A 16078-nucleotide genomic window follows, 5' to 3' on the forward strand; every position below is an offset into this window, starting at 1 on the left:
GCAATATGGGAGAGAATGTGCCCTTAGCTGGCCAAATCTGCCACTTCCAAACAGCAGTGGTGATGCTGCTGTGTTTGACAAACAGCAAGGATTTTCAGTGCCACACAGGGTGAAGTGACCACGCTAAGGGCTGCAGAATCAGAGGTGCTTTGTTTTCCCCAGCCCACAGGACACCGAGCGGAGCACTGCTCCCAAGTCACCTCCTCCAAAGACTCACTGGGATGCAGACAAGGCACAGCACAGCCCTCAAGTGAACAACTTCATTTTCCACCGTGCCAAGTCCAGGTCTGACATCTCCCAACATGCTGTAGATCATGGGCAATCTCAGAACAAAGCTTCTTCCTCCTTTCTGCTCAGCATGTCATCTGGCGCCCAGTAACGCTGGGCTCTGATGGCAACTTCCAGCTGACAGCCACCTGGCCAGCCACAAATACATTAAGCCACTGAAGGTCTATTTGGAGACGAAAACGTTTCTGTAAAATGCTCAGCCTCTCATCTGTGACAAATCTAAAAAGCTTTCTGCTCCTTACAACCATGTTCGAGTGCCGAAATAAAACCAGTGTGCTTAGCGTGACAACTGACGGTTATCTTGGGAAAGTGACACCAGGCCTGACTGGAAAGAGCTGCTCTTCCTGAGCACTGCTCTGAGTTTATATTCGAACAGCTCTGAAAGCTGTCTGCGTTATTGCTGGGAGTATTTGTGGAAATCTACTTTGAGGTGTCATCCATCTTTCCCCTTCTGAGGCCTGTTAATCTGTCGCCTTTGAACTAGCACTAGAGATGACAACTCAGGCATAAACAGCAAAAAGAAACTCACTCGAGATGTCAGAAATGGCTCTTTAAATTAGGAAGGTGACAGAGCTGTTAGAAAATGACCATTGCCTATTTTGCTAAAAAGGGAACGTTCAGTGGCACTAACACCAAAAGAGAACTGGTCCCATGCCAACAAACGGGCCTGCACAGAGATCTCAAAGGCAAAGGCTGCATGAGCGGCAAGGACCTCTGAGTGCAGCACTCCAGGTTACCGTCCCAAAAATGACTCTTACCTTGAATTATTCCGACTTCAAAGATGCATCAAAAATTCCTCTTTTGAGGTGGCAACAGGTACAGTCACAGCAGTTTGGCACCTCCCATGTCACCCAGCAATCCCCCAGGCCCTGGCTGGAGGCCCCCTGGGGCAGGCCTCTCCAGCCCAATCCCACTCAGGGCCACCTCCCCCCCATCCTAGGGATGCTCTTCCAAGGGACCCATCTACCAGTGAGGTTATTTCCAGAGTCCAGAAACAGTCCCCATTCCTCACTTTGCTACCACAGACCACCTTTTGGACAATCTTGTCATCAGTTCCATTCTTCTGTTACTCAGCTCTCAACCTGCTTTTCTACGACATCGTATGAATTTCAACTGCTCTGTAGAACATGCCAATAATATTTGACATTACAAGACTGGCTACTGCCTTATGACATCCTTGTCACATGGCATTTTAAGAAGCTTTTATGTCTTTATATGATATTTAGGTGTTTGAGATTAGCTGTTTATTTTCATTCAGCAAAATTCGCACTCTCAGAGAGCATCCCATAATTTCCTATTCTCAGTTTGGATTTCCACATCATTTTTAATAACAATGCAACTTCCCAGCAGAGCTGTCAATGTCAGTCTCAGCCTGTGAAATATTAGTATGCTGAATATCAATTCTCCTTTTCACTTCAGTTTTGCCTTTCTGCAGCTTACCATGTTTGCCTTTAAAGGCTCTGTCCTCTCTAAATGTTTGCCTTTTAAAACCCCAAACAGCTATATGTTCAGCTTCTATACATCTTGCTTTTAGAAGCTACTGATCAAACAGTTTGAAGAATATCCTTAGCTGCCTGCAAACTTTTCTAACACAAGTTTTTGTCAAATCTTCCTTAGAAACAGACTTTTTTATGATCAAACACTTTCTGGCTGAGAAATAACACCATTCACTGCTCAGCATGTATTCATAAAATGTATGTGTGGGGGGAGAATAATCTGAAACTAAAACAAAACCATTTGCAAAGGCACTATGAAGTTTACAATCCAGTTCAATCAATGCTGACTTTAGTAACAAGTCTAAAGTACTTCAGGTAGACCAGGTCAAATTAATGAAGGTTCAGTTCATTAGGTAGAAGTAGATCAGGAGTACATTATGGCTGGGGAATTGATTTATTTATTTTTTTAAAATCTAGCAGATATTTACAATGAAAGATGAGGACAATTACTGATGCTATGGATCACTACAGAAGTGTCTTGCAAGGATGTAATTGTCACAAACCAACGTAGTTTGGTTTTCACCTCAAGCCCAAAGATATATTTACAATCTCTTTTTTCTTTGACTTTCTATTAAAGATGTAAACATGAATTCAGCAAGAAACACCTAGCACCATAGGAGCATCTGTAGGACCAGCTCAATGCAGTGAGCAAAACCAACAAAACCAGATGCATTTAATACAAATTCATATTTTTCCTTTGGTAAATTTGTTCTGCATTTGAGCATTTTATGCATCACCAGCTTCCCATGCTAGAGCCTGAAAAGAGCTAGATAAGCACACTTTGCTCCTATGAATCACCTTTTCATCAGCTGAGAGATAATGTTTTTTCAAAGCAAAAGGACAGTGGAGAATTGCTATTCAGAGTCAATGTTTACCATCTAGATCAATGTGTTTTCACATATATTTTTTTAAAAATGGAGGTGGTGGAACCCAGGGTGATGAAACATTTCCATCCCCCTATTCACCAAGATCAGCACCTATTAAGCACAACCTCAGAGTGACAGAGCTGACTCCAAACTGACTTCACTTCTTTGCCAGATCTCTATTTATGACCAGACTCTTCCCACTTAAATATATATATATATTTACATCATAAATTCTATCACATATCAGTTTGAAGTGTAAGACACTCTAATCTGGGTGATCCTACACATGAAGATACATATGCTGAGTAGCAGTTACATTTTGTATGAACCTTAAAAAAGACACTATGAAATTCCTTCTCCCACTGAAGTTTCCCACTAGCCATAGAGGCTATATAACATAAATGTTTGGCAGAAGGGACTTGTCACCTACATGCAAGATGTCCACTACACTAATTCTGTTTGTACTGTGGTCACACAGGGAAGGGATATGTTACTACATAGTACTTGTACTAAAGAAGTCTGTGAAGTCCTCAGCCCAGTCAGGATTTTTGAGCTGACACCTGTAGTATCTTTCTGTAGAAGAAGTTCCAGATCCAAGTCACCTGAAGTACTGCGGCTTCGATGTCTCATGTTTTTCAGAAGTAGCTTACACACACATAAAATTCTTCTGAAGTGTAAAAGCCTCTTGCTCTAGTTAAAAATCAAAATGCTTTCACATAGGGACGTACAATTAATGCAATCAGTCTTGCCAGCACTTCCGCACTCACATTTTAGTGAGACTTATTGTCCAACATGTTCTCAGGTGTGCTGCACATCAGGAAGCAAACCAGCATCTTTGCAGGGCTTTGTACTACGGCTGACTTGCATTGAATGACTTAAGCCACACTCAGCTGCATACACCCATGGACTCTGGCTCTAAACCCTCTACCATGACTCCTGATTTGAATTAACTTGCTCATCAGCATCCCATGTCCAAGCAGCAAGGTCCCATTCATCATCTTCCATCTGGCTGCCCTGGAGCAAATATCAATAGAAACAACTGTTGCTAAATATTGTCTCCATGGCAGGGCTATTATATCCTGCATGGAGTAGAAAAATATATAGTTTTTTCTTCTTTATAGGAACACATCATCCTACGTGTGCCCTTTGGATTTAGCTTCTTACAAATGCAGCAGCTCCAGGTGAAATGAGACACTGCTTCAACCCAGGCTTTCCCCCAGCTGATGTGACTGGTGCTGCCTCTTGCAAATATGCCTCTGCATCACGCAGCCAGTCCCTTTCACTCTGCTTTTCTCAGCCTCTGCAAGTTACTGGGGGTCTGTTTTTCCCAGATCTGCTCGACGAATGGAATTGCAAGTTTTGATGAAAACAATAGGCTGAACTAGTCTCACTGATTCCTTCATATCATCAAATTTCCAAAGCTTCTTTCATATTTAAACAATGATCTCCTCACCATCTCTTCTTGGATTGATGACTCCAAAGCTGAGAAGACCTCCAAACTACATCCTTCACTCAAAAATCTCCTTTGTGTACCGCTCAAAAGCTTTCCTGCCTTCCCAGTTTCCCAGCAAACAAGAAACATCCAAGTTTTTCTTTCCAGACAAGACATATTCTCCCACTCTCTACAGCGGTATCTGAAATCCAGCTTGTTCATCCCCACCCAGTAGTACAACACTGAGTATCTCTCATTCCTCTGCACCAGCAACACTTTAAAAACTTGGGTGAGGAGCTCAGGGGACAAGAAGGCATGATATACAAATTGCTGGATATTGGACAAGAAGGTGGTCAAATCACAGGATCCCAGGATATCTGGTGGCACAGCCGTTCCAAAGCTAGGACATGATACACAGCGCCTGGATGAAGTGTGCACAGCTGATGGTGGACAAGATTGCTGCTCCCTAACTTTCCACCCCCAACTCTCAAGTTAAATCCTTCCAGAAAACAACAGCCTAAGGCTAAGTGGAAAATATCCAGCCTAAGTCTGGCATATATACAGGTAGCTAAAAGTGGGTCATTTTAATAGAAAGTAGCTTTACCTAGTGCAGCCCAGTATTATCCTCATAAATGGTGATACTTTGCTGTCTTTTCTATTTTTGTAGTCAATATAGTGATTTTTTTCAGGATTAAAGTCTGGCTTCATCTCTGTGAGACCTGAGAGGACCAGCCCAGTGTCAAATGCAGTATGGCCCAACAGTTCAGTCAGGGATAAGTACTGAAACAGAGTTTAAGTACTGATAAATAGTAGGTAAAGTTACTGAATACCTTGAATATTTTTTCTGTTTTATGATTTGGGACATTCCTGCAGGATCGCTTTTAGAAACCCTAGGGACCTTCTGCAATTTCAAGATAAACACATTGATTTTTGTGCTGTTTTATACAGACCCTTCATAGTTAACAGCATAAAAAGTTTCATCTGATATAAACTGAATGAGCCTGTTTCTTTATTAAAAAAAAAAAAAAAGTGCTATTTATAGAATAAAATTACTTGTTGATTTCAGAAGAGGTAATAAAAAAGGAAAAGAGTTTGTTGAGTGAAAGGAATGGAGAGCCAGACCCAAGGGGAAATATATTCCCTTTGCAAGGGATGTTGGCTCTGCAAAGCTCAGTGTGCCTACAGGAAAATAAGGTATGGGAGTGGTGGTGGGGAGGTCTAACCTTTGTCTGTACTGCACCCTGGATAACCAAACGGTTTTTCAGGACTTGCAAGGAGACATGTCTCAGGGACCCCACTAAATTCTTATGAGATTGGTACCATTTGAAAGCTGAACTTGGACCCACAGATCCCAGTAGACCACAATAAGTATACATGCTACTCTTCCACTGAAACTGGAAAGATCTTCAAAGGTTGACACACGTGATGTGAAGAAGATATTATCCTTGACTAAGATTGTTACAATTACTAGCTTCTTAACTGGTCAATTTTTTTCCCCCACAACTAGCTGTAAACATTAAATATAATGTTGTAGTAGCAGTAATTTTGAATATTTCGGTACAATTTTTATGCCAGCATCTTTCTCTAAAAGAATGTTACTTTACAGCCTGTAGAAAAAAATAATGATAAAACAGAGTAGAGTAGCAAATCAGCAGAGAAAATCTTCAGTTCTTGTAGGGATGGAAAGTGTGCAGCCTATCCCTGCCTATCAGCACCCAGCAATACCACGCAGACAAGCTCACTCTTACTGCCAAGAGGTTATTTCATAGGAAAATGCAGATGAATTTAACAACATAGCAGAAATCCAGGTCAGGCCATCGACATACTACAAGGAAAACAACAAGCAGAAGATATTTACCCCTTTAAGGTGTCATTTGTGACATTTCTCACCTGTAAGAGGTAACAGTGATGTTAAAATAAAAACAAAATAAAAAACAAGTCAGACCCAATCAATGAAAACATAACTCGAAGGTCAATATATAACTCCATTTTTAAACCAAATGCCTGAGGACAGAAATCACACTTCAATCTTGAGAACACGATTAAAATGAGACCACGGCACTTCAGCTCTGACTTCACAGCCATTTTCAGCTCGGACTTGATTGCCTGCTTCCAGACCGGAAGCCAGGCTGAGGTTCTTCCTGAACTGGTGGTAGTGCAGGTATACCATTCACTTGTCAAAAAAATCGGGTTTCTCCACACCCCAGCAACAGGGTTTCCTGCTTGATGTGCAGGAACACTATTAAATAAATTAAGTTCAGACAACACAACATGCCATGTAGACTTTCTTGACAACCAAAAAGGGGAAGGAGGGAAAAAGGGGAGAAATAAAATACAATCAACCAGTATTGACTAAAATTGATCCGCCTTTTTTCAAAATATTTTCAAATATAATGCAATGTTTCATCTTCAAGTAGTCTCAACAGTTGAGTCAGCCCAAAGAAATTTCAGGTTTCTTCAATTCCACAAGGGCAGAAGAAACCTAACAGACACAATTATTCCAGTTGACCAAAAGTACATATTTTTTGGTTAAGCCAGCAAACCAAGAAACAGAGCTTTCCACACAACTGTCCTCAAGTCATAGCCCTGAGGGCAAGACTTTGCAAGTGGAACTGAGCTGAATTCTTTTGATGATGAGTAAAGCAGAAGAGTGGCTAGTATGCTGCTGGCTGTCTTGGCTCTGAACTAGCACCTTATAAAAACATATGTGCGTCACCCGGGGCAGCGGCAAAGCCTAGCACACTTCGGGATGAAGTCAGCAGAGCTGGCCACAACCACACTTTAAAGTAAAGTTATTTCACTTATCATGGCAGAGGGCCATAGCACATGAGTGCTCAAGACCCTGTTTGGCATTCTCCGGTGACTGCTTTGAAATCTCGGTCTACCCTTCCTCTTCTTCTAGAAAGAAATCCTTTTGTCCCCCCAGTCCTTATTTTTCTTCAACTTCATAGAATAAAGTATCTTCTGTGGAACAGCTATTACAAACGCATGCAACTAGCCTTCAAGCTAATGTTCATCTGTATGACTACATGACAATTACTGTTTTTATGATTAAAAAAATATACTGCTGTAACAGAGCATCACCACATGTGTGTTCAATTTCTACCCACAATCTGTTCAAAGAGTTACTCATCCCATAGCTAACATGGTACCAACCACCAACTTCATCCTTCCTAGCACAGCACCCCTGTTCAAAGACATGATGCTTCAGCGGTAGAAAATCTTTGGCAAGGCTAGAGAAGAAACTAAGCCACCTACAAAAACATGGTTTTAATCCATTTGTGGTAGTTTCACTGCAGGATTGACTCATACAGACAAAGAATGGGTGAAAACCTTGAGCTGCTTCAGCAGTCAGCTCCTGCCACCTCCAGAGGTCCCTTTGGAGGCTATCACTTTTCAACTCCAAAAGTGCATTGTCCTCCAGCAAGAGGAGAGGTCTGCCTTGTTTGGGGTGGAAAGACAGTGGTGCCCCATCCAACCCCAGCCTCACCACTGTCCCAGCCTTCCCGACTGGTCTTTGCCTCCCATTCTGATCATGTTCTGCTGCTGACCCAAAATAAAGAAAAGCCTAAAATAGTCCACTTACAGGGTTTCAGTATGCATGGAGAACATTGCATTACTCCTCGCTTAGCAAGGGGCTGTACCAAACAAATAGTAGCAATAATAGTGTATTGCTGGGAAGGGCAAGTGGCTAAATCCACACCCTTGTGACATCCAAGATATTTTGATCACTATATAGAGCAATAGAGCAGCTGAATAAATCCCTATTTAAACTTTTTTTTTTTAATTTATATATAATCTACCAAAAGATTATAGTCCCAGGGAGAATATTTGTTTACGATTCAGAATGTACACGCATTGCTTGGTTGCATGGCATCTGAACATATTTTTCCCCAGATACACAAATTAGTAATTAAAATATCCAGAACATGCCATTTCTCAGCAATACCCAGGGCTATGTATTATCTCAAAACTGTAATTTGTTACTGAGCACTGGAAAGACTTCAGCAATTTCCAGCTTTGAAAAGTTTTGTGACAAGTTTGTCTGCTTTCAAAAGGACAAAAATAGAAATCAGCACATTACATAAATGTTACTAGCGAGGTTGGTATTTTGGTAGAAGAAATCAGACAGCAAATGAAGGGTAAAGAGTACCATCCCCCTTCTGTGTATCCAAGAAAGAGTAACATCTCCTTCTGTGTATTCAACTTCCACTCCACAGCGGTTATGCTTGCAATGGGCAGAAGCAGGTAGAAAACAAGAAATTTCATGACTTGCAAACCTGGGAGGACACCCCTCATCTGTGAGCATCACTGCAGTCCTTCAGCTACACAGAGGGGATATTTTTCATGACAGCTCCAGTGGAAAACCAGTCTGGAGCTGCCTCCCCATTGGAAAAATGTCATTTTGCCACAGCTGGAATTGTCTCAAAGTAATGTCACAACTTCAGAGGGGACGTTCTTCAGGACCAAGACAGTGTCTTTGCTCACAACAGAAGTGAATCGGCCAGCAAAGTTTGTAATGTGAGCATCTTTTAAAAATATATGTTTATTTTCTACCAAGACCATGCCGACCTGGAGTCCCTGACAATGCCATCCACAACAGGAATCTGAAATGATGGCAAGTGCTGTCATGGAAAAAGCAACATGTGCCACCCAAAACCATTGCAAAGGGGAAAATAGGTCTCTAACACTGCCTTATGCAAGTGTTTCTGTAGCCACTTTGCACCCTGTCACTTCAACCTCTTACCAGCTGGATGCTGCAATGGGCAGGAGGAGGTAGTTATCAGGGCCAGAGGAGTTTTAGGAAAAACAGAGCTCAAGAAACCCTTTCTGCTAGGGAGAAGTCAAGATTTGGATTAACAAGTACATCGGGTCTATGGATTCACATACACCTATTAGACCTTAAAAAATTCACCAACCTCAGATACCCACACAGAAAACAAACAAAACAAAAAAACAGCTTAAATCCCTAGGGCTTTGCCCCACTTGCCAAATGCAGCTGTTAGCAGTAAAAGTGTTGTTTTATGTTTACAGCTAACCAGAGTCACATCTAGCCTCAATTGCCATTTCTTGGTCACAGCTTGGGAGTCATAGGAATAGATTCTGTAGCAGTGTTACCAGTTTTTATTTATTTAAAAGCAAAACCATTTCTCTAGGCAAGGAAACATTTGAAGATTTAAACTTGGCCACAGCTGAAAAGAGTTTGTTTAAAAACACTGCTTCAGAATGAATGCGTTTCCCCTACATCATCAGGCAGGAGAGCTTCAGGGAGGGTGCTGGCAGACTATCAGCTGGTGGAGTTCATTTTAAATAGCAAAGCAAACTGTGACACCCCTAAGGCTAACAAGGCCTCAGATTCATTTAGAGAAAAAAATAATAATAAATGCTTCAAAGGAAAAAACACACACCTTACCCCTATGCTTAAGTGACACAGTTCTGCCTAAACTCCACAGATTACACTATTTTTCCATTCTATTATATTAAATATTTACTCTGTTAGTGGTTAGTAGTCACACATCCAAAAATAAACACCACCACCTTGCAACACAGACCCTGCTGTGTGCGGATTTGGCCTAATGCAGCGGACCAGCCCAGCCACCCACCTGAGCTTGGGTGCAGCCCGCCTCCGCAGTGATTTTGCTGGCTGGATCCAAACCCCAGCCCGCAGGGAAGTTCACATTTAGACCAGGTGGAAGGTCCAACCCTCGCAATTTGGACCTGACCTGCTTTTTGCAGCCTCCCAGGGAAGAAACTACTTCCGACCTGGGCTCAAATGAGGTCTCAAACCCAACGAGCCAACCTTCAGGCTCAAGAATACACAGCATCAAAGCCAACCAACTGGATAAGAGACAGCCTGAAAAACCACTGGGGTAAAGAAAAGAAAGAAAAATTGAAGGAGAACAAAATTGAGAAATATTAAAGGAAAAAGGCCAGCACTAATTCTGGCTCTTGGCACTCAAAAGCTGCTAGTCCAGGTGTAGACATCTAAGTCCCCACTATTGAAATGTCTGTATTTTGGGGGCAATAAGGTCACAGTGTTGCTTGTAAAATACTCTGGAAGGAGGAATGGGCACCTTTCTGATTTATGAGAGTAATTTTACCTGTACACAGAGCTTGAGAAGTTAATCACCCACTGCATAGCTCTGTGCTTTCCTGGCAGTATCGCTCAGCCCTTACTTAAGTCACTTGCCCTTCAGGTCACAGGACTTTCTTTTACTTCATTCTGCAGCTCTTTTCATAACCTTTCCCTCCTTAGTTCCCAAGGGGATTCAGTACTGGCTGTTGACATACAGCAAGGGACAGACCACTCAGTCCTGGTTTACTCCTGTGACTCCTTTCCTTGAGCAAGAACAGCCAAATTCAACCTTAATTCATTTTTTCCTGCCATGAAGAAAGCTCATTTCAGACAATGAAAAGGTGGCAACAGGATGCTTGTGCAAGGAATAATGTCTGTCCCATTAAGACGGATCACAATTGCACCTCAGGAACCCAGTAACAGATCTGTCAGCAAAGAAGTAGAAATAGGTAGTTTTGCCAGCTGTTTTTTCTTGTGCACAAGGCACATGATGCAGCTTCTCAGGTAGTCCTAGAGAGGGAAAAAACTGAAAGAATGACCTTGGGCTCTTGCAAAATTGCAGTCAGCCCATCCCCAAAACACCATCACAACAGCCACCAGGAAAACTATTGCCCTGTATTCCTGGTGCCACCTGGAAAACTATTTCTCTGTAACACTGCCTGCTTGCTTCTCCATCCTGCTGAGCAATTGGTGGACCAGTGGATGCCTTGGTGCTTGGATTACACTTACCCTTAATTTGAGGTGCATTATCTTACACATAGCCAAGCAAACAATTTTCCTCCTTCTGCAGAGAAATAGCTGAGCCATGCTCACCCCTCCTGGCACAGCACACAGACAAGAGTAAATGCTCTTTCTGACTGCTTTTGTTCACCCGCCCCGCTCCAACGCTTTGACCAGAGTGTTCTTTCCCTGATTTCCTCTGTGAATTACTAAACCAGGGACCTGCAAAATTCATGCCAAAGACCAGTCATAATTCAATCTTGAATCAGTGTTAACAGGTATGTACGTGTCTCATAAAGGTTTGTATTTGATGGCTCAACAATATCAGAATGACCCAAATCCTCTTCTGCAATACCACAACATAATAAAACATCATATTTTGGTGTGTCACAGAAATGCTTTTCAGAAAAAAAAAAAAAAAGAAAAAAAAAGTTTTACATATTGGAAACGTACAACGAGTCATGGAAACAACTCCCATTTTAAGAGTGAATTTGGAAATATTCTGCATGCCTACATTCTCCAGGTTGACACAAGAGTTATGGAATGGTCTCTGAAGCAAAGCATATGTGGCTAAAGGAAAAGCCACTGGGAAGAAAGCAGAATCCCAGACTATTTGTTTTTGCCTCCCTGGGTGGCCAAAGATCAGAAGAGGCAGAAGACTCTGCTTAGGCAGGAGAGGTTAGTTCAGACTTACAACTGCCGATCTACTATGCAGAAAAATCTCATTTTCTTCAGTGGTCTCCCAGTAGAGGAAAAGACACCAATCTCCAACAATGACTAAAAATATTTTTTTCCAATACGTAAATATATATGTATATTAAAATTCCACCAAACCTCATTTCTTCAATTTTCATACTCAGACTTTTTATGCAAAATGTCAGCATCTCTCTTATCAATGTCCCTGTATGCCAAGATCAATACCATTTCCTACCTCCTCTTTGTTTCACATATAATCTTACATAATTCACCATTTCCTCTCTCCAAAAAATAAAAGTGTCATTGACCCCATCTTCCTTCCACCTGCACCTAACCACATGGGAAATTCCTTCACTACCAGATTTCCCTCATCAGGTGGGATTTAGGATGGATGTTAACATAGCCAGCTTCTCAGTGCCCAGGTAATACTTGCCGCTTTGTGCCTGAAGGGGACATATTCCATCATGCAGACTTACAGAAGGACTGGGAGACAGCTCCAGCATTTGGTGACAAAAGTCTCCTGCTCCAACAAGCTGGACACTGTGGCAGTGCCAAGCCGTCATTCAACTGCATATTATTTGTCCCTAGAAATTTTTTTATTTTTTTTCCCTTAGGAGGGTTCATAGCCACACGCTTTCCATTCTCCTCCCTGCGACACCCCAACAAGCCGTATTTCTTCACTCTGGTTTGTAACATCTGGTAGTGGCCATTTCAAGCTGTTGTGCCACAGGAGTGGTTTCCCCTCGTCCAAACCTTTGCCATAACACAAGACCCTGAGGAAGCTACCAGAATGCTGAAGTTGCACCTGTATTAGAGCCCAGGCACTGAGGTCTGTGTGCTATTGAGCAGCTTTATTTCAACCAACGTGTTTCAGGATCTCTCTAGAACTGCAAAAAATCCCCCTCCTCTACCAAAAATAAGTTATACACTGTAGGTGCACATGCAGCTGTGGCAAATGGAGTTTAGGTCTTTTGCAGGGTGTCTTTCCGAAATAAATAGACAAATAACAGTGCAAATCCTGTCTTTTTCATGACAGTTCTTATTTGTCCTGAAACAGAAAAGGAAACCTTTCTCCTGCACACACGTAAGCCACAGAAAGGTGTTCCAAATAGCTGCGTCTAGTCTTTGGGTCTAATTATTTGTTTCATGATCTACAGTTTCAGCTAGATGAGAGGTTAAAATACATATTCTAAAGACTGAAATGTAAACAGTTAACCTTAATAATTTTGGCATATGGAATATTTAAACAAGACCTAACAACATCAGATTACTTACTGATTGAGATTTGTACAGCAAATTCATTTACTACTTTTCATTTATGTTTTATCTAAACTGTTACTATTAGAACATCTTATTACTTCATACTGAACTTAAAGATGAAATAAGAGCTGGTTGGGAAATCAAAGGTTAGAAAAAAAACATTTTCATACCAAATAATATTATCATCACCTTACTCCAGAGGAGACATGGAAAATAACTGAGAAGTAAGTCAGATTTGAACTGTACCTACTCCCCCATGATATGGAAATAGTCACTCAGGTCTTCATTTTCATTCTCTGAGCTCTTCCTCTTTGCCTGTGAAACACATATTCAGGAGCTCTCTTTTCTAATAAAGATTTTCTTCCATTTTCCTGAGATTTATTATCATTAAAAATCAACTAGCCAACTTCTTTGTTTTAGTATGAAGGACAAATATTCTGTTGAATTTTTCAAAAAAAAAGATTTAATTTTTTTAAAGCCTAATATAGCATAAACTTTAAAACATATGCCTTTAAAGGTTTGCCTCCTTATCTTCCTATATAGGTGGAGGACCTCGTTTTATTTAAAAAATTGTCACTTTTTATAACTTTTTTGGTATATTACATATATGATGAACACATCTTTTTCCAACACCAAGTAGAGGTCGTCCTAATAACGTCAAGAGACTGCAGGAATGGAAGGAAAAAAGTCAGGAAGCAAGTAGGGAACTTTTAGTATAACTAAAAATAGCTGAAAGTAACTTTCAATTAAATTTCCAAGAATTTGGATCTAGTGGTATTGTTTGTTAAAAGGAAAAACATGCCAGCAGGTGCAGAAGAAAATAATCATTCCTTAAAAAAAAAAAAAAAAGAGAGAGAGAGATATGAAAACATCTTCATAACCAATGTAGCCATCAGCTCCTGTTTCAAAAATCACTCTTTTTTGCATTTACTTTTTGACATGGATTTTAGAAACAGATATTGAGCAGGCAAATTAGGAACGAGTGCATTTCATCTGTTCAACAGTATAGTTATCTGCAGTCACAGGTAGGACTCTGCTTCTGCTTTATGATCATTCACACTGGCTTTACACCATGGAACAAGGAAGGAACTACAAAAGTATTATCGATGCTTTTGTCTTGTGATCCCATCAGTAGCATTTGCACAACACCCACCGGAATGAAGAAGTTGTAACGGCAGCAGGCTCACACACTGCGTTATGAGACGTCGGACTTGGGAGCAGAGGAATAGTAAAACATCTATGGACCAGCATAGTGTCAATATTTAATCAATATCCAAACATTAGCCTTGCACAAACACAGCTCATATCAAAATATCATAAACCAAAAGAGTACTCATGACCACAACTTTATCTTGAAGTCACAGCCGCACACAACTTTTATAACTTATTCTATTTTCTTTGGCAGCGGCATGATCCAACACCCTCCCAGCACCACACGCGCTGCTGGCGAATCACTGCTGCACCCCCGTGGCACGATCAAACCCGAAATGTCTCAGCCAGAGCAAAGGGAAAGCTACAGGATGAGAAGATAGAGATTCCCCAGCCAGAGGAAGGGGGGGTGCAGTAACCCAATCAAGCCAATTTTTAAGAGTTTGGTTTTCACCTGATGTCAGCTTTGGAGCTAAGGCCAAGTTTTATACGTATAACACGTGTATATCCAATACAAACTCCTTGGTAGCCTAGAACAATACTCCAGTGGGGTATGCTGCAGGATGCTGAAACATAGGATCTGTTTTTGAAACCATTTAGGCTTAAATTTAATTGTTCATAATTACAAACTGTGATCGCATTACACTATACAGATTTATGCTGGGGAAAGGGAGCACAACAATGTTTGTATAGCTTCAGTGAGTGGTAATGGTGTTTAACACAGCCTGTAACTCACAGCCTTTAGCAAACGCATGCAACCTTCCCTAATACAAGGGAATAACCTACTGTATCCACAGCCCACTTGGGAAAATTCAAACTCCTTGCAGCCACGACTCCTTCCATCTTCCATTTCCAGCAGACCATCTCCTGGCAGTGGGCATGCCACTGACCACAGAACCACTGAGCGCAGGTGTCCCCACACCTGGAGCCCAGCATGGTCAGGCTAGCCAGGCTGTGCCCACTAACGGGATCACACCAAGGACCCAGGAGGGGTTTTCAGCATTGCCAAACAAGGGAGGGATGCTGCAATCACAGACTTGTCTACATTATTGCTAAGCAATGATACTCATCGCCATTTGTATAACATGGATGATGTATATGTACGGGTAATTTGTACATAATATACAATAACATATATTGCCCTCCAAGCTCTTCCAGGACTTCAAGGGGCACACTGCTTTTGTGGGTACTTGCAGCTACTTGGCAGCCTTCAGCACCAGCCTCTGAGGCTTGAGAAGGCAGAGCTCCTTAACCCACAGGCCATACCCACCACCCACCGATCCAGCCCAGCCGCACAGCCTTGGTTCAAACCCCTGTGAAAACTGGCAGTGAGAGTTGCATGGGCTAAAGAAGATGAAAAAGGGAATGCGGTTGAGATGTGCCCACTCACAGCTCAAGGATTCAGAGGAAAAACCCCACTGTGGAAAGCTAAGGGAAAATCAGGGCACTGGAAACATCACTGAGGTCCCCCTCCCAGGAGGGATAGAGGTGAGCTGTCCCCACCTGGTAAATGACCAGCCAGCAAATTATCCTCAGGTGTCTGCTGGGGGCTAAGCACCTTAATACTTACCCAAGAAGCTTCCGAGTCTCAGCTAACAACATGTATTAGGAGGGTGATGAAGATGGTGAAGGGCGTAGAGGGGAAGACATACGAGGAGCGGCTGAGGTCACTTGGCCTGTTCAGCCTGGAGAAGAGGAGGCTGAGGGGAGACCTCATCGCGGTCTACAACTTCCTTGCAAGTGGGAGTGGGGAGGCAGGTGACCTATTCTCTGTTATCACCAGTGACAGGACCTGTGGGAACGGTGTTAAGCTGAGGCAGGGGAGGTTTAGGCTGGACATCAGGAAGAGGTTCTTCACCGAGAGGGTGGTCGCACACTGGAACAGGCTCCCCAGGGAAGTAGTCACTGCACCAAGCCTGTCTGAATTTAAGAAGCGTTTGGACTGTGCTCTTAGTCACATGGTCTGAACTTTTGGGTAGACCTGTGCGGTGCCAGGAGTTGGACTTGATGATCCTTATGGGTCCCTTCCAACTCGGGATATTCTATGATTCTATTAACAAGTCTTAGCTAACTACATGTATTAACTCTAAACTTC

This window comes from Anser anser (genome assembly GCF_964211835.1).
Source record: "Anser anser genome assembly, chromosome: 7".
Taxonomy (NCBI): domain Eukaryota; kingdom Metazoa; phylum Chordata; class Aves; order Anseriformes; family Anatidae; genus Anser; species Anser anser.